A 19224-nucleotide genomic window follows, 5' to 3' on the forward strand; every position below is an offset into this window, starting at 1 on the left:
AAATAACACATATTAGATTGTTGCAAAAAAATATTAATTGCTTCTTCGACAAAAACTGGGCTATTTTTTGGGCGGGGGGAGGGTGGGGAATGATACCAGTGAGGCTACAGTAGTTCACCATCTCCTGCCTCTCAGGGCCGGCACCACACACAGACACGGAGACAGAGACCCAGAGAGAGCCACACACTCAGAGACCCAGAGAGAGACACAAACACTCACAGACACACTCAGACATAGAGACATACACGGAAAGAGAGAGACACACTCAGTCAGAGAGAGAAACGCACATGGATCTTATCGCTTGCACATAGACACAAAGAGATGTGTGTACACACACACACACAAACACACACACAGACAGAGACACACACAGACAGAGACACACACAGACAGAGACACACACATTGAGACATTCACAGACAACCACAACAGTGGGGCCTCCGAGTGTAGCCCATTTGCCGACTGCGCTGCGCTTCCGGAGCCACCTTGCACACAGTGGCGTCAGGCAAACAGCGTGAGCGGCCAGAAACTACATTTATGGCGGAACGCAAGATACTGCAGAACCTGGAAATCTGAAACAAAAACAGAAGTCGCTGGGAACACTCGGCAGGTCAGGCAGCATCTATGGAGAAAGGAAAGTTTCGGGTTCATGGATTTTTCATGAATTTGATTTTTTTTTTAAAAAAGGAAATGAACCCCAAATGCTAGTAGTGTGCATCCATCGGTTTCTGAAAATGAATGTTCTTATCCAGTTGTGCAAATGCAAAGTTGCACATGAGGATTGTTGTGAAGCAATTCCAGCAGTCAAACAAATGCTATTCTTGTCCTTTTCCTGAAAACTATCTATTTATACAGTGTGGACTTTCTGGTTTCCAATTATAAATTGTAAAAAACAGCATTAAATTGTTTTTCCGATTCTCTCCAAATCGAAGAAAATGAATTCCCATTCTTAAAAAAAACATTTTGAACTGCAAACTTGACCAACTTCCGGATTGTAAGGTCACCACAGATGCAACCTAGAAGTCGGTCATTTCTGTAGTCAAAAAAATTAATAAAATTTGAAAGGAATCCAATATGATTAAAATTGAAAATGTTTTTCATATGATTCAAAACAATTAACTGTGACTAAACATTAACTCTGGCATCACAAGTACACAACGTTCCTTAATCTAGCCCGCAAGGCAGTCAGCTCACATGCAGTTTCACTCCTGAAATATTTGGCTGATGTGCAACAACTGGATGAAGAAATCATTCAGAAAAAGCTTTTGAGAACAGAATTTCTCTACATGTGCATAGACCTGAAGTGCTTACACAGTATAACGATAACTAAAAATATTTCAATTTTCTTAGCTGTCCCTGTGCAGCAGCCAATAAAACCAAGAGAAAGAACACACAGTACTGAGCTATGAGCTGGGCCAATAGAAAAATGTGGCCACAATTTTTCCGCAGAATCATCTATAAACAGTGCCCTCTGCTATAAACCTGCTAAAAAATTAAGCTTCTGGCCGGGCCTTGTGTGCTGTTTATCTCCGGACTCAATCTCACTGCTGTGCGCAATTGGCTGCCGCGTGTGGCCATAAAATATAGTCAATTCACTTTACAGTATATTCTGTGAAGCAGTTTGAGACGTCTCAACAATGTGATAAGGCGCTATATCAAATGCAAGAATTATTATTATTTTGAATAGGAAATTTGAGCTTCCATTTGGCCTAACAGGCTAAGGCAATATTCAGTAGTTTCAAAGTCAAACCGATTCAGAAGAAATAAGCACTTTGACAATAGAGTACCCATCCTTGTGTCACCCACAGATTCTTAACTCTCACCAGTGAGGCAGATCTGAGGGGGGGGGGGGGGGAAAGTCACACAAGCATCCAGATACCAAGAACATGTTTGTCACACCAGTGCATAATCCTGTCTTATTAAGGTGAATGTTAAAAAAACTACGGCACTATTCAAAAAGAGAAGGGAATTTCTCCCAGTGTCCTGACCAACAAATCCCCCAAATTAAATTGGTCACTCACTCAATGGCTGTTTGTGGGACACTGCTGTACTTTTGTTTGCGACCACAAAAAAATTCAGAACGATGATATCAGGACAACAGCAACAAATTACATTTGGATAGCGCCTTTCATGTCAGGAGGACGTCCCAAGGCTCTAGACAGTCAGCTGGGGGTTGGGATCGGGGAGGGTGGGGAGAGGAGGGTGACCTAAGGCACTGTTGAAGAGGAGGAGCTTTAAGTGGGTCTTGAAGGAGGCAAGGGAGGGAGTGAGGTGGAGGGACTATAGGATGGAGTTCCAGACGGTGGGGGCAAAGTGGCTAAAGGCCCGTCACCAATGGTGGGGTGGGCGAGGCGGGGGTGAAGCAGGCTGGAGTCCGCTGAGCGGAGGGAGCAGGCAGGATGGTAGGGGGTTAGGAGGTTACAGAGGTAGTGGGGAGCAAGGCCATGGAGGGCTTTGAAGGTGAGGACCAGAATTTTGAACTGTATCCTCTGTGTGATGGGAAGCCAGTGGAGTCAGGAGAGGATGGAGATGATAAGGTCACGGAGCCTGGTGCAGGAGGGGACACGGGCTGCAGAGTTCTGGATGATCTGCAGCCCATGCAGGGAAGAGTTGGGGAGGCCGAAATACATGGAGTTTGCGTAGTTAAGCCTGGATGTCATGAATGCGTGTAGGGGGATCTCGGCAGCCTGTGGTAAGAGATGGTGGCGGAGCCGGGCAATGTTGCGTATGTGGGGAAGGCAAACCGGTCATGGCGTGGATGTCGGGTATAAAGGACAGTTGAGGATTGAAACAGGATGCTGAGTTCTGTGAGGCTCCGTGAGGTATAATGTGCATTGGATATTGAAGGGATCTATAGTCACGGATCTGCCCTTGCCTGTTTCAAATCCTATCTCTCCCACCGTTTCTCCACTTTGTGTCCACAAATGGCTTCTCCTCCAGCCCCCACACCGTCATGTGTGGCATCCCTAGGGCTCTGTCCTTGGTCCCTAGAAAGATGCTGTCAGCATCTGTTGTATGGAGGCGCTGACGGGAGCCAAGCAGGAGGGCCTCGCTCTTGTTGTCATTCAACTGGAGGAAGTTTGCTCTCATACAGGAATTGATGTCTGACAGGCAGTCTGTGAGGACAGCAGTGGATCTGGAGTCAAGGGTGGAGGCAGAGAGATAAGTCGGGTGTCATCCGCATACATGTGGAAGTTGACCTCATGCCTATGGATGATGTCAACAAGAGGGAGCATGTAAATGCTGAAAAGGGGATCAAGGACAGAGCTCTATGGACGCCACACTGCGGGGAAGAAGCCATTAGTGAAAACAAGGTGGAGACGGTGGGAGAACAAATGAACCTGCAGTCTCTAATCTCCTATGTTAAATGCTACATTGGTGCTTTTACTTACTACATTAAGGGAGCCTTGGAGCAATAAGCTTCAACAGAGATGCAATGCAATATTTGCCTGACTCAAGAAATCACTCAGTTAAGATTTTCATACCACCAGAGTCAGGGCTTTGCATGCTACTCAGTAAGAGTGAAGCTGCTCACTAGAGCTTAGTAACTATAATGCAGTTCTGCTCTTAACAAATTGTACCAGTAGTTTCTCCATCTATTTCTAGGTTCTACTTGCAGAGGTAGTGAAAAGAAGATTAGTATTGTTGGGCAGAGAAGGGAGGAAAACAGTAGAGAAAAAGAAAGTACTTCATATGCCAAACAAAGGCATTATACAAACGAATATACTGTAAAGTGAACTGACTGCATATTTTGTGGGCGAAACGCAGCAGCCAATTACACACAGCAGTGTCCCACAAACAGCTGTGGTTTCAGTTACCAAATTTTTGAGGGAATTATTACCCCCCAGAAAAGCGATCCATCAATCGACTTACAACCAGGTTCCTACTTACTGTTAGGTAAACAGAGGTGTGTGAGTTAGGAAACTTGCCCAACATTTCACCCTGCCAAGAATTGAACCCAGATCTCTCTCTTGTGAGGCGAGTGCTCTAACCATTGAGCTACAGGACACCACATTTTATCTTGCTTAACTAATCCAAGAGCATTTAAAATGACATGTTATATCAAATACAAGTATTATAAATATGAATGGGTAAATGTCACCATGCTACATCACTGAGTACCCTGGATCTCCTTTTCTCCAAATTTGTCTATCTTCAGTTTATTGACTCCCTTTACTATCATACCATAAAGATAATCTGTGCTCAGGTTCAAAGTTTTCTGCAGGTTCTATAGGTTCAGTTATTAATGGATTCAACCATTGCTTCAGGCAATGAGGTTCACAATCTCCTCTGCGTGAAATAGTTCATTCTAAATTCTCTTTCTGATCCCCTCGTCGCTATCTTATATTTGTGTCCTCTGGTTGTTTCCCCAACCAATGGAAGCACCTATTTATGTTAATCTTATTGAATCCTTCCAAATTTAAAACACTATTAGATCCCCCTTAAATATCTCTTCCTAGCAAAAAAAGGCTGAACTTATCCAGTCTATCTTTATAATGGTAACCTGTCAACCCTGGCATCATCCTTGTTAACCAATATTGTACTCTTTCCATCACTGCAACATCCTTCTTATAGTGCGGAGACCTGAATTGGACAACCATATTCCAAATGTGGTCCAACCAAGGTTTTGTTTGAATTCAACATTACATCCTCACTTTTATATTCTATCCCTCTGGGAATAAAGCCAAAGACCCAATTGGCCTTTTGTTATAGCCTTAGCTTCCTGTGTAGCTAGTTTCAAAGATTTGTGGATCTGAATCCCTGTATCTCTTTGCTCCTCTAACGTTCCTACCATATGGACAGCTTCTTTATTTTTACAATTCATCTAAGCCCCAAGAGTGAGGCAAAAATCAACTAGGGTCCATTTTCACTATACAGAGATACCAGCTACAAGGAGCTTGCAAGCGTATATACACATGGGAGGAAAACTAAATCAGGCCCAACTATATAAAAAAANGTCAACCCAATCATGTTGCAAATCAAAAGGCAAAGTACTGCAGATGCTGGAAATCTGGTATAAACACAGAAGTCACTGGGAACATGCAGCAGGTTAGGCAGCATCCATGGAGACAGGACAATGAGTTAACATTTGGCATGACGGGATTAAATATACTTCTTCCCGGTGCTCTCTTCTCTTTCTCAGTGTCAAACCGAGCCAAAGAGCAGGAATGCCCACAGTTCAATTTACAAACTATGCTGTTAGCTAATGTCTGCTGAGATCGCAGTGAGCATGCCTCCCCTGATTTAGGTGCCCATGGGCTTTGCGAGAAATAAAAGCCAGCACTTCCTCTCTCAACTGCTATCCAGTAACAATCTGGAAACTGTGAAACTGCAAAGAGTCGAGCCAGGCTGTGATGCAAACTGAACGAGCCTGCCATTTAATTACTAAAAGTGTAGCAAAAGCAAATGCCTTTGGCCCAAGGAATTTGTTCATGAGATTTCTGAACACTCATCAATGATGAATGCAGGAGCCTGTTGAAACATGAATCTCCTGGCCAGAACCAGTCCAACCAGATCAGGATTGCCATCAGTGTTAATTGGAACAACTCCTTGAATGGACGAAATTCAGGTGACTACTACAGTGCAATTCCTTTATAAAGAAAGCACTTTGCTTAGTGATGGTTTGTTTGGAATGCAAACATACATCTCACTGCACAGGAAGTGACCTTTGATCCAGACAAATATGAATTGAGCACTCCTACCTCTGTTAGTTCCAGCCCAAAACTGGAGGTTCCCCTCAAATCCCGGGAGGGGAGGGAAGAAATAAAAAACCTTTGACATTGTCATGAAGGTAAGATGGTTACAATGATCCCTTTTGCAGTAATCGTCAGGAACAGGAAAGGATCCATACGATAGTCAATGCCAATCTTGAAGGCAGGAGCTAGAGGCTAAGGATGAAGTAACCAGAAACAGGCCACAATACTGTAAGTGCTGAATTGGCCAAAAACTGAAGCAAACTAATTAAACCAAGACAATTTTGCTACTTTGGCAATAAGAGTTAAGAAAGCATTTCTTTAAAGCTTTGAACTCAAATTTGTGACAAGCCACAAACAGACTTGAAAAAACACGAAAAATCCATATACACAAACACACAGAAACACACAAACACCCATGCATACGTGCAAAATTTTCAATAATTCCTAGTGGCTTTCCCCAATAGTGGTTGCAGATCATTATGGCTGTATAGATACATTTTATGATTTTTTTCGATTTCAAGAATAGTCAATATTTTTCTCTTTATGCCTCAGGCTGAAAAAGGCTTAAAAATAACCACTTAAGGTATCCTGCTTTTTGCCAAAACTAACCTTCTCTGCTTTATTAAGTGGAACAAGAGAGTGCAGCTGGAGGCTACCGTAACATGAGCAGAAACTTCATCCATCTAAATGTGGTGCTGCTGAACACACACAAATGCTTCAGGCTAACACTGCAGCTTCAGATGTGAGGAAACAGGATTTACTAGCACTTTAAGTACCTTCCAGGTTATCCAGAGATTTAAAAATTGCTTTGCTGCAAAATCTGACATTGTGACATATGTATATTATGCAGAGATAATAACAGTGGCAACTTTGGAATTTTCTGTAAAAGTCCACCTATGTATATGTGAGTAACATCATCACATTCCATATATCCACAGCAAACAGTAACAAGATATTACTTGATTACTCAACTAATATATTTCAACAGCAACTTTGATGCGTTTTTCTCAGTCCATTTTATTTCTATGCTTCATTTTTATACAACAGATAACAACAACTTGCATTTCTACAACAGCTTTTACACAGGGTTTACCTTGGAATACTGTTTAATATACAATTTACATATATATCATCCATTTCACATCAGGAGAATGTCCCAAAATTCATAATCTAATCTAAAGATTTCAGGATATTTTGGAACACAAGTTTTTTGACATTGTGCCTCTTCAAATAGTTTTTTTTTAAAGTTAATACTTCAATTTAAAACATCCAGAAATGTATCTTCATTTGAAATACAGAACTGTCAATCAAGCAGATGTTCTAAAGCAGGCTGGTCCAAAACGCAATGCTGCTCTCAATGCTATAATTATCTTTCTGGTGGAGCTGTACTGGCCTTGCAGGTCTCTACTGGACTCCCACCAGGTGTGGCCCGCCCCGCTCCGCCCCGGGCGGGGGGTCCACGGGGCCCAGCCTCGGTAAATTCACACTTTTCGCATTTCCACCTTTTATGTCGCTGTATCTGCCTCAGAAACAAGTTGCTCTTGAAACGGGAAGCTTGCATGAGAATACCGATCATACTGTTCTGCAGGTTTGGCAGGTTCCAGCATTGTGTGCAAAGCAGCTCATTAAAATTGAAGCAGGTTGATTAAAGGCAAAACAGTCAGTCACATGGAAAAGTAGTAGCTCCTACTAAACAGTTGGAGCTTAAACGGAGTGGAAGACGATTTATCTACTTCAAGTGAACTCCATTATGTGGCCTACCAAATTGCTATGGTGTTGTGGGAAGAGCGTTTGCATCTAAAATGCTCACACAGCAAGTTCCTGCTGAAAGCTGGATCAAACAGAGAAAAGACTTTTAGAGATGCATTTCCACTGCAGGAAGGAAACGAAATGGAGGGTGATACAACCCAGGCTACTCTTGTAAACCTCCAAGATTCCTGCTTCTGGAAAAAATTGAGTCCCCCAACAGTGTTTTTACTTTAAATCTCAACCAAACAAAAACTATATACGATGAACTTGCACATAAACTAAAAGCCCCTGATTAAAGACTTGTTTCCCCATACTCAGTTCAGTTTTCTATTTAGAACAATGCCTCAGCATACAGCCAAAGAAACCACCTGCCACTACCTGCTCTCCTCGCTCAACCTCTCCCTCCACATCAACTCCGCCACTCACAGTCACAGCCACCCACTCGACTTGGTGATCACCCGGGGCCTCAGTGTCTCGGATGTCACTGTTACCGACAAGGCCGTCTCCGATCACCACTTCATCTCCTTCGCCACCTCCACCAGACCCACCACCATCTTCTACCGCCCCTGGAAGAAGTTACCCCCACAATCCCTAACCGCTGCCTTGGAGTCCTCTGAACTCCTGTCCCTCTGGCCTTCAACCCTCACTGACCCCTCTTTTCCTCTCACCCTCCTCCACAACACCCTCTCCTCCACACTTGATACTCTTGCCCCTATCACCTCCCGTACTGTCTCCTACCCCCGCTCCTCCCCCTGGTACACCACCCACCTCCGCTCACTGAAGAGCCAGGTGTGGGCCGCTGAATGCACCTGCGTTAAATCTGGCCTAACGGTCCACCGACAAATCTGGCTGGACCTCCTCAAAATCTACCGCTCCACTCTAGCCTCGGCCAAGTCGTCCTTCTACTCCAGGATAATCCTGGAGGCGAAGAACAACCCCAGGCTTCTGTTTTCTACCACATCCCGACTTCTCCGTCCCCCCCGCCACCCCGCGCAGGTCATCTCCTCCAACCTTCACTGCGAGGAGATGCTGGATTTCCTTGAACCCAAAATCAAGGGAATCCGCTCCGCGGTCACTCCCCCTCCAACTTCCACCCACCCCACACCTCCTCCCTCCCTCCGACACTCCAACTCCTACCCATCCTCCCCTGCACACCTTCATACCCGTTTCCCCACCCTCTGTCACCAAACTCATCCTGTCCCTGAAACCCACCACCTGCTCCCTTGACCCCATCCCCACTCCTTATCTCTCAGCTCCACCTCCTTGCCCCACATATCACCGACATCGTCAACCTGTCCCTCTCCTCTGGCTCTGTTCCCATTCCCCTAAAAACTGCCATCATCACTCCCACTTTGAAAAAACCCTCCCTTGATGCGTCGCAGCTATCAAGCTACCGGCCCATCTCCAACCTCCCCTTCCTGTCCAAGGTCCTTGAAAGAGTTGTCGCCTCCCAGCTGCGCTCTTTCCTCTCCACCCATTCATTATTCGAACCCCTTCAGTCGGGTTTCCGTGCTGTCCATAGCACAGAAACCGCCCTGGTCAAGGTCACCAATGACATCCTGACCATCTGCGACCAGGGCTCCTTCTGCCTCCTCAACCTATCGGCAGCATTCGATACGGTCGACCACACTATCCTTCTCCATCGCTTGTCCTCCCACCTCAACCTTCAAGGCCCTGTCCTTGAGTGGTTTAGGTCGTACCTCTCCCACCGTCTTCATTTTGTTTCCACGAATGGCTTTTCCTCCACCCCCGCACTGTCTCGTGCGGTGTCCCTCAGGGCTCTGTCCTCGGTCCCCTCCTCTTCACCCTCTATATGCTCCCCCTTGGTGACATCATCCGCAGACATGGGGTTAACTTCCACATGTATGCGGATGACACCCAACTCTACCTTTCCTCCTCTACCCTCAACTCCACGACCACCGATGTCCTGACAGCTGCCTGTCCGACATCGAGTCCTGGACGAGAGACAACTTTCTTCAGCTCAACGTGCGAAAAACTGAGGCCCTCCTGATTGGCTCACGTCAGCGCCTCCGCACCTCAGGCGCTGACACCATCAGCATCCAAGGCTGCACTCTCCACCTCTCAAAGCCAGTCAGGAACCTCGGGTTCTGTTCGACCCTGAGCTGTCCTTTCTCCCTCATATCCGCACCACAACTGGCACCGCCTTCCATCACCTCCGGAACATCGCCAGACTACGGCACTACCTCACCCCTCACGCTGCTGAAACTCTGGTCCACGCCTTTATCACCTCAAGGCTGGACTATGGGAACTCTCTCCTCGCCGGCCTTCCCGGCACCTCCCTCCACAAGCTGCAGGTCATTCAGAACTCTGCAGCTCGTGTACTGTCCCGCACCAGGCTTCGGGACCACATCACTCCCACCCTCGCTCGCCTCCACTGGCTCCCCATCCCCCAGAGGATCGAATTCAAGATCCTCATCCTCACCTACAAGGCCATTCACGGCCTTGCTCCCTCCTACCTCTCTGACCTACTATCCCCCTACCTACCTGCCCGTACCCTCCGTTCCTCTGGCTCCGGTCTGCTCCACATCCCCCGCCCCAACCGCCCTACCATCGGTGGTCGGGCCTTCAGCCTCTCAGCCCCGAGGCTCTGGAACTCTATCCCCCAGTGCCTTCGCCGCCTCCTCCCTTTCCTCCTTCAAGGCCGGTCTCAAGACCTTTCTCTTTGACCGTGCCTTCAGCTCCCCTCTCGACTCTCTACCCCTCCTCACCCCTCCCTCCCTCCCTCACCCTGACCATCCCCCTCTCCCTCCCCTCACCCTGACCATTTCCCCCCTCCTCCCTTCCCTCCCCCTGACCATTTCCCCCCTACTCGGTCCTGACCCAACTGTACAGCGCTTTGGGACGTCCTCCCGACGTGAAAGGCGCTTTATAAATGGAATCTTGTTGTTGTATAAAGTTTTAGAAAAAAATAACTAACCAAGTGGACTGAGTTGCAGACATGATTGGATCTGCTGTTCACACCAGACTCAAGATCAATGGATAGGAGCCTGTCGTTCCAATAACACTGAACGTTAATTAACCCTTTATTTCAAATGGAATTCAATCTTCAAGAACGGATGTAATACAATGCCACAACTGCACTCTGGCAGCTCATCTGTGGCATAATTTATGTGTGAACCTGGACAGTGAGTGTTGGCATACTATTTAAATCGAAGGGATATCAGAGAGGTTTGATTACATCCTTACTTCCATGTGTACTTTTCAGTTGCAGCAGTTCTTTAATGATTAAGAGGAGGAATATTTGCTTATTGCACTCATCTTAACCCAGGAGCATTAAGTCTTACTGTAGCACCTCTACCACCACAAAAAGATCAGATAACTCAGTAGAGAGAGAGAGAGAGAGATGTGAGCCAGCAACAGTCTTGCTCATAATGGCCAAGATGCATTGACATCTTTTACCAAATAGACCATCAGAGGAAATAACCCTCACTAGTTTTACTTAAGCTGTACATTTTCATGAATTTCCGATAGATAAACTAAGCAGCAATACACATTTTATTTCTATGGCTGCAACGCATGTCGAAAAAGCTTAGTATAAAAATGTTGCCTTCAGCTATATCAATTTTCTATCTGCTTTTCACCAAGGTACATGGAGTGATACAAACTATTCCATACAATAGGAAAACAACATTCAAAATAAGCACTTTTTGCTACAACGCATTTGTGACTTGTTTCCTGGATACATCTACTACTTTTTATTCATGATCTAGTCAGGCTGCCTATGTGAGATACTCCTATCACTTAATTTATAGTTGCTAGAATGTGGAGGACATTTTGAAATATAATTTGAAACCAATATTAAGAAATAGGCTTCCAGTTAAGTAATCTTCGGACAGTTTGCGAATGCCCTCTGTAGTTCAGAAGACCCCTCCGCATCTGTATATATTAGTAGCAACAAGTGTTGGAAGCATAAAATAAAGTGCAAAAAGGTCATGTCAGAGCTCAGAATCACTGGACCTTGATTAACAACAAAGAAAATAGCATTTACAAAAAGAATCAGGTCAGCCTGATACTGACTGAATCTGATACATTGATAAATACTCATGGGTTTATTATGGAAAACACTGTTTACATATAAAAAGATAAGGATCGGATTAGCAAAATACTTTTCACCCAAAGCCAAATTTAAAATCTATCCCTGTTTGCAAGACAATTTTCCAACAAAAACTTGTATTTGCTAGTCCTAGCTCTGCACAGTATTTATACTAATTCCTCATTTCATACTAACCAAGTCAAAATAATTCACAACTGCATTCCACCTTTATGTGGAGTCCTGTAGCTCAGTGGTTAGACCACTCGCTTTGCAAGCGAGAGACCCGAGTTCAATTCCAGGCTGAGGGCGAAACCTTGGGCAAGTTTCCTTACTCCACACAGAGCCCTAATAATAATCCCTCCAAAACCAAAAACAATAATAAATCGGTCGTTTTCAATCTACGACTGTTTGTGGGACATTGCTGTGCGCAATTGGCTGCCGCGTTCGCCCACAAAAATACAGTCAATTCACTTTACAGTGTGTTCTGTGAAGCGCTTTGGGACGTCCTCCCGACGTGAAAAGCGCTATATCAAATGCAAGGATTATTATTATTATTATAATGCAAGCCCCTACCACCATACGAATCACAGCTAGCAAAACAGAACAAGTCCAAAGAGAAAAATAATTATCTTTGGCACAAAGCAAGACAAGCATCTTTGCTAATATTTAGTCAATTATCCCCTTCCGTTCAATCAAACTATAAACAAATCCAAATGGAAGTTAGTCAACATTTCCTTCTTTTTATCTGTAATAAACTACAACGAAATGGTTCTAGTAAATCTATCAAACTGTTTTTTCTTCACCTTCATAAAGTACAGTAACTGCAGGTGAAGTTATGAGCCCGTGGGTTGCCAGTTGAACCACCCTGCTCTATTATATTATTTCATGTTTGATGAAAGATAAAATCACAAAGAAAAAAAATAATCACTACACTATAACTAAAGACTATTCTGCAAAAATGTTACTCCAAGTTTAGAATAATTTAAATGGTGCAGTTTAAGAGAAGACATTTCCAAATCTCACCATTGTTATTTTCACTAGGAAGTCAATTATGCTAACATCCACAGACTTTTGATACCTTCTTCAAGTGGCAATTCTTTACATATGAATCCAAACAGAAACTTCAACTCCATCCAAAACCAACAACTTCCATTTATATAATGCCCTTCAGGCAGGGTAGCGTCCCAAAGCGCTTCAGTGGCGGAAACTACAACACGCCATAGGGAGAGGGAGGGGGAAAGTGACGAAAGCACGATCAAAAACAAAGGTATTTTGGTGGGATTTAAAAGTGGGGAGGGAGGGGCAAAGCGGAGGGATAGATGGAGGGAGGTCCAGAGTTTCAGGGTGTAGTGACTAAAGGCACGGCCACCGATGGTGGAACAACAACAAAATTATATTTGTATAGCACCTTTCACGTCGGGAGGGTGTCCCAAGGTGCTGGCCAGTTTGGATTCGTATGTAAAGAATTGCCACTTGAACCTGGAGGTCGGGATCAGGGAGGGTGGAAGGCAGTTGCGTGGGTGGTGGGGAAAAAGGAGGAACATTTGAAGGGGAGGGTCTTGAGATGGGTCTTGAAGGAGGCAACGGAGGGGGTAAGGTGGAGGGACTGCGGGATAGAGTTCCAGAGGGTGGGGGCAAAGTGACTAAAGGCCCACCTGTCAATAGTGGGGTGGGCGAGGCAGGGGATGTGGAGCAGGCCAGAGCCGCTGAGGAAGAGGGCAGGTTGGTAGGGAGTTAGAAGGTTGCAGAGGTAGGTGGGGTGCAAGGCCGTAGAGGACTTTGAAGGTGAGGACCGGGATCTTGAACTGTATTCTCTGAGTGATGGGAAGCCAGTGGAGTAGGGCGAGGATGGAGATGATAGGATTGCGGAGCCTGGTGCAGGAGACGAGAAAAACTACAAAGTTCTGGATGATGAGGGAAGATATGGGGAGGCTGACAAGCAGGGAGTTTACGTAGTCAAGCCTGGATGTTATGAACGCATGTATGAGGGTCTCGGTGGCCTCTGGTGTGATACAGTGGCGGAGTCAGGCAATGTTGCGGAGGTGGGGGAAGGCAGAGCGGATCATGGCACAGATGTGGGGTAGAAAGGATAGTTGAGGTTCAAACAAGACCTCAAGTTTCCGGACTGGCTCAGTGAGGTGGAGTGTGCATCCTTAGATGGTGATGCTGTCAGCGCCTGAGGTGAGGAGGCGCTGACAGGAGCCAATCAGGAGAGCGTCAGTCTTGTTGATGTTCAACTGAAGAAAGTTCGCTCTCATCCAGGACTTGATGTCTGACAGACATTCTGTCAGGACATCGGTGGTCCTGGAATCAAGGGTGGAGGCAGAGAGATAGAGTTGAGCGTCATCCGCATATATGTGGAAGTTGACCCCATGTCTGCGGATGATGTAACCAAGAGGGAGCATAAAGATTGAAGAGGAGGGGACCAAGGACAGAGCCCTGAGGAACAATGCATGAGATGGTGCGGGGTTAGAGGAGAAGGCATTTGTGGAGATGAAGTGGAGACGGTATGAGAGGTAGGATCTGAACCATTCAAGGAACAGAGGGCACAAGGGACAAATAGGAAGCCGGAACCAGCTGAGCGGAAGCAGCAGATGGTGGAGTGAAGGGTAAGCAGGTTGGATAGGTAGGGAGGTGCGAGGGCAAGAAGGGATTTGAAAACAAGTGAGGATCTTGAAATCGATCCATTTGGTGATTGGGAGCCTACACTATCTGCAAGAATACATTTAATTGAACAAATATTCTGTCTGCCTGTTCTGGTAGATATTAAGGATACCACAGAACAATTTTGAAAAACTGGCTAACTAGTAATATGTAACTAGTGCAAAGAAATCTAATTTTTTTGGGGGTATAAAACTGAATGGGACTCAGGAGTATGTACGACTTAGGCGATTATACAATTTAAAACAAGATGATTTATATGACTTTACCTGTATTCTGCAGTATGGCTCTGGGTCAAAAAGACATGCAACAAAATGCTGAACCATAGCATAACAGACAAGCTTACAAACTGAACAATGCAACAGCATACTTTTACACTTGGACTGCCATGCATTAAGAAGCCTATTAACTCTTAACTACCTGTCTAGCAATGGACTTTGTCCATAGATAGTGAAAAGGAATAAACCAAGTTTTTAATACATGCACAAATTTTTAAAAAGATGACAAATTACTGTTCAAATAAACACTGCAATTTAATGTCCCATAATCTAATTAAGAAGGGAACAACTTAAAGCTAAAACGGTCATATAGTCAGTTCAATGAAGCAGAATAACAAATTCCTGAATTTAAGCTTATGCACTCAATAGAGTGGCACTTCACTATTGAGGGAAAAAATGCTGCCTTTCAAAGCTATTTGCTGAGTAGGCCCAAGAATAAATTGCTAGCTACAGAATTATGCATTGTGAAATCATGAAGTTAATGGGAAGCTGGTTATTCCCTTTTTTGGCCAATATTCTTTTATTTCTCCTGAATGCACAGACTGGATAGGAAACAAGGTCACATGGCAGCCCTTTAGTACCTTAAAGACTAGTTAGCAAAGTTGAAAGTGTTAAAGTTTTAAAAAAAAGCTCAGCTTGTACAGGATTCCTTTTGGATGATAGAGGAAGTGTGAATTTAGCTGTGCCATTAATTCCACTGCTCTGAGTCATACTGATGAACTACTGACATGATGAGAATAAGTGCACTTAATGCATGAAAAAATACTATACTTTTTGAATTTAAACCTGCCTGGGTTGGTATTATGTTAACGCCAAGTGTTACTAATAGAATGTTCTAAAAGGTAGCGCGATTTATGTAAAAAAGAGAAATCGGAATGGAGGATGAAGGAATGACAAAACTAAACGAGTACTTTTCCTCAGTTTTTACAGAAGAGTGTGATACTGTGAGTGCAAAGGTTCACAAGAAAGTACAGCAATTAGAAAGGATAACTATACAAAAGGAAAACATTGACAGAACTCACAGTGGAAGTCACCAGACACTGATTTTAAGAATTCTTAAGACTGCTAAGAAAAGTCAAGTAGCAGAAACACTGACCATAATTTTTCAAACATCTTTGGACTGAAAATTGTGCCAGAGGACTGGAGGGTTGCCAATGAACACATACTCAAGTAAAGAATAATACCAATCAATCATAAATTAGTCAGCCTACTATTTGCAGTGGGTAAACTTTTAGAAACAGGATACAGCAAATAATTAATATCACTTAGAGATGCACGGGTTAAAAAAGTAATCTATGACAAACTTAATAGAATTCTTTGAGGAAATAAATCCGTGCATTCCTCTGAATGGGTATAGGGAACATAATAACAAAATTTGCAAATGAAAATCTTACTGTTAACGGCAAAGAAGACTGTATGTGATATCAGGAAAACAGACAGATTTAATAGATTGGGCAGAAAAATGGCAGTTGAAATTTAATACTACTTACAAGAACTTACATTTGTATAGTGCCTTTCACGTCAGGAGAATGTCCCAAGGCCCTGAACAGTCAAGGATCCACAACCGAGCTATTGGTTGGGATCAGGAGGGGTGGAGGGCAAGGAGGGTAGGGGTAGGAGGGTGACCAAAGGCACGGTCGAAGAGGAGGTTCTTGAGACAGGTCTTGAAGGAGGCACGTGAGGAGGCGAGGCAGGGGAACTGTTGGGATGGAATTCCAGAAGATGGACGCAGAGAGGCTGAAGGCCTGCTTGCTAATGGTGGGGTGAGTAAAGCAGGGAACATGAAGCAGGCCGGAGCCCACTGAGAGGAGGGAGCGGACAGATTGGTAGAGGGTTACGAGGTCACAAGAGGTAGGGAGGAGCAGGGCCATGGAGGGCTTTGAAAGTGAGTACCAGGATGTTGAACTGTATCCTCTGAGTGATGGGGAGCCAATAGAGCCAGGCGAGGATGGGGGTGATAGGGTCGCGGAGCCTGGTGCGGGAGAAGACACGGGCTGCAGTGTTCTGGATGATCTGCAGCCTGTAGAGGGAGAAGTTTGGGAAGGCTGACAAGCCGGGAGCTTGATTAATTGAGCCTGAATGTGAATGGGGGGGGGGGGGGGGAGGAGAAGGGAGGGGAGCGGCCCATGACATGGCCAAAGAGGAGGGTCTTGAGGCGGGACTTGAATGAGGCGAGACGGAGTGACAGGGGATGGAATTCCAGAGGTTGGGGGCACAGTGGCTGAAGGCTCTCATGCCAATGGTGGGTTGGGGGAAGTGGAGCAGGCCAGAGCCAGCTGAGCAGAGGGAGCGGGCGGGTTGGTAGGGGGTTAGGAGGTCGCAGAGGTAGGGTAGGGCGAGGCCATGGAGGGCTTTGTATGTGAAGACCGGGATCTTGAACTGGATCCTCTGAAGGATAGGGAGCCAATGGAATCGGGCGAGAGTGGGGAAATGGGGTCAAGGAGTTTGGTGCAGGAGAGGACACGGGCTGCAGAGTTCTGGATTATCTGCAGCCTGTGGAGGGAGGGATTGCATTTGCATAGTCGAACCTGGAGGTGATGAAGGCATGAACAAGAGTTTCAGCGGCCTGAGGTAGTGGCGGAGTCGGGCGATGTTACGGAGGTGAGGGAAGGCAGAGCGGGTCATGGCTTGAATGTGGAGGAGAAAAGACAGTTGAGGGTCGAACAAGACACCGAGGTTCCTGACTGATTTGGTGAGTTATAGTGTGCAACCATGGAGATTGATGCTGCCAGAGCCTGAGGTGCTGAGGCTCTGACTCAACAACCCTCTAACACAGAGGCAAGAGTGCTACCAACTATGCCAAGCTAACACAATGCATACGAGTATGATGTGATGTATTTTGGAAAGGGTAATGAGGTACGTATAGGCAAAATGGTAAGCTCTCTGGGAAGTTACCATACGAGGGGCGCTATATAAACGTAAGAAGTTGTTGTTGCAAAATGGTAGAACTTTAAAAAAAAGTGGAATAGAAGAGACCTATGAGTTCAAGTAGAGGAGAATTTGACAAAAGCTGTCAATAAATCCTTGATTTTATTAATAGGAATATTAAGCAGAAAGCAAAACTTTATTGCTGAACTTGTACAAATCATTGATTAGCCTGCAGTTATTGTGTCCAGTCTTGAGCACTACACTTCAGAAGGAATGCCATGGAAAAGATACAGTTGGTCGTACTCTTACCTCTGATTCAGGTGGCTGCAGGTTCAAACCCCACGTCGGGACCTTGAGCACAATCTTGGCTGCCACTCCAAAGCAATGCTCAGGGAGCATTCTATTATCAGAGTGCCATCCTTTAGAGGAGATGTTAAACCGAGCTACCGTCTATTCAGGTGCACATTAAAGAACCCATTGCACAATTGAAAAAGTTTCTTAGCCAACAATACCTCAAATTAAAAAGTAATAATTAATTTCATGGCTGTTTGTGCCTCATTGCTATGTAAAATGTCTCACCTACAAATCAAACCCCACAGAAATATAGTACATCAGTAAGTTATGGCTAATCACGTTTTTCTCTGGTACGCTTGTGCCCAATAAACCCTGGGCATTAGGTAACCAGGGAGTGTCCCTCCAGAGAAAGTGGGTGCATATTCTGCTCCAGACACAGGAAAGTGCATGGAGCTCTGTTTCGATTCGGATACCTTCGAGCAAGGTTGTTGTTTCCCTGTACTTTGGGCACCCGGCTGACCCCAACCAAACCTCTTGCACTGTTATTTTGGAAAAAAATCATGATGTTGGAAAAGCATAACATGAAGAAGTCTCTTAATTGAAGTTTCTGCAATCAATATGGTAAAGAAGCGCAAAGATGGGAGCATAGAAAGATGTGTATGAGGGAAAGAGAGGAAGACAGACATTTTGCTCCGGTCACTCCTCTCGTTGCTCTGCAGACTCTCGGTCAAGTGTTTTGCCAAAAATAAAAAACACGCTTACAGCCCAGTCAACAAACATGAGCCCCAAAGTAGCCCAACGTTATGAGTTGCCCCCTGTTGGTAGGAGAATGGCCAATGTAAGTTAGTGCTCTGGAAACTGTGTGAAAAAAAATGTCGAAGAGGGTGGTGGAACGCTTTGCAGGTTTAAATGTTCTTTTTAGTAAATTAGGAACAGCCCAAAGCCGTATTTACACACACAGACACAACAGCAAAAACCCGCACAATCTGCCAACAGGCGGGCAGGGCGGGCGGGCAGGCAGGGCAGAGCAGGGCAGAGAGGCAGTCAGGGCAGAGCAGTCAGTCAAGGCAGTCAGGGCAGAGAGGCAGTCAGGGCAGAGCAGTCAGTCAAGGCAGTCAGGGCAGAGAGGCAGTCAGTCACGGCAGAGCCGTCAGTCAGGGCAGAGAGGCAGTCAGTCAGTGCAGAGCAGTCAGTCGAGGCAGTCAGGGCAGAGAGGCAGTCAGTCAGGGCAGGGCAGGCACTGGTGACGCGACACAAACCACAGAGGCGCGGGGAGAGGGAGGGGCCGCGTCCCCATCCGGGTCACCTCCCCCCCAACTTCCGCCCTCACCTTCCCCCCCCCTCCCAACCCCACCCCGAATTTAATATTTGTGGGATTTTGTTGGGAAACGAACCTTACCTCAAAATACTATCAACGCTGTGCAAATCCCGCCGATGACTCGAGTGCTGGTGCCGGCCCGAAGCCGCGGGATCCCTTCCGACCGTTTTAATGGAGCGCCCTGAGCCGCCGCCGACGTGTTCCAGTCGCCGCCATTGACCATCAAAAATACGCCATCCTAATACCAGTGCGCCTGCGCGGTAATGTCTTTTAAAGATCAGTGTACCTGACACTGCGCATGCGGTT

At 45.6% G+C, this 19224-nt stretch overlaps 1 protein-coding gene across 1 annotated transcript in view; it reads right to left on the reverse strand.

The window, feature by feature from the left end:
- The window catches only part of ggps1 (geranylgeranyl diphosphate synthase 1), a 38699-nt gene extending 19533 nt beyond the window's left edge, over positions 1 to 19166 (reverse strand). The window contains exon 1 of the mRNA XM_007893838.1: positions 19000 to 19166. The gene's annotated coding sequence lies outside the window, so the exon portion shown is untranslated. The remainder of the gene's footprint in view (positions 1 to 18999) is intronic.
- Between the last annotated feature and the right edge of the window lie 58 nt (positions 19167 to 19224).

The sequence above is a fragment of the Callorhinchus milii genome, unplaced genomic scaffold, assembly GCF_018977255.1.
Source record: "Callorhinchus milii isolate IMCB2004 unplaced genomic scaffold, IMCB_Cmil_1.0 Scaffold3, whole genome shotgun sequence".
Classification (NCBI taxonomy): domain Eukaryota; kingdom Metazoa; phylum Chordata; class Chondrichthyes; order Chimaeriformes; family Callorhinchidae; genus Callorhinchus; species Callorhinchus milii.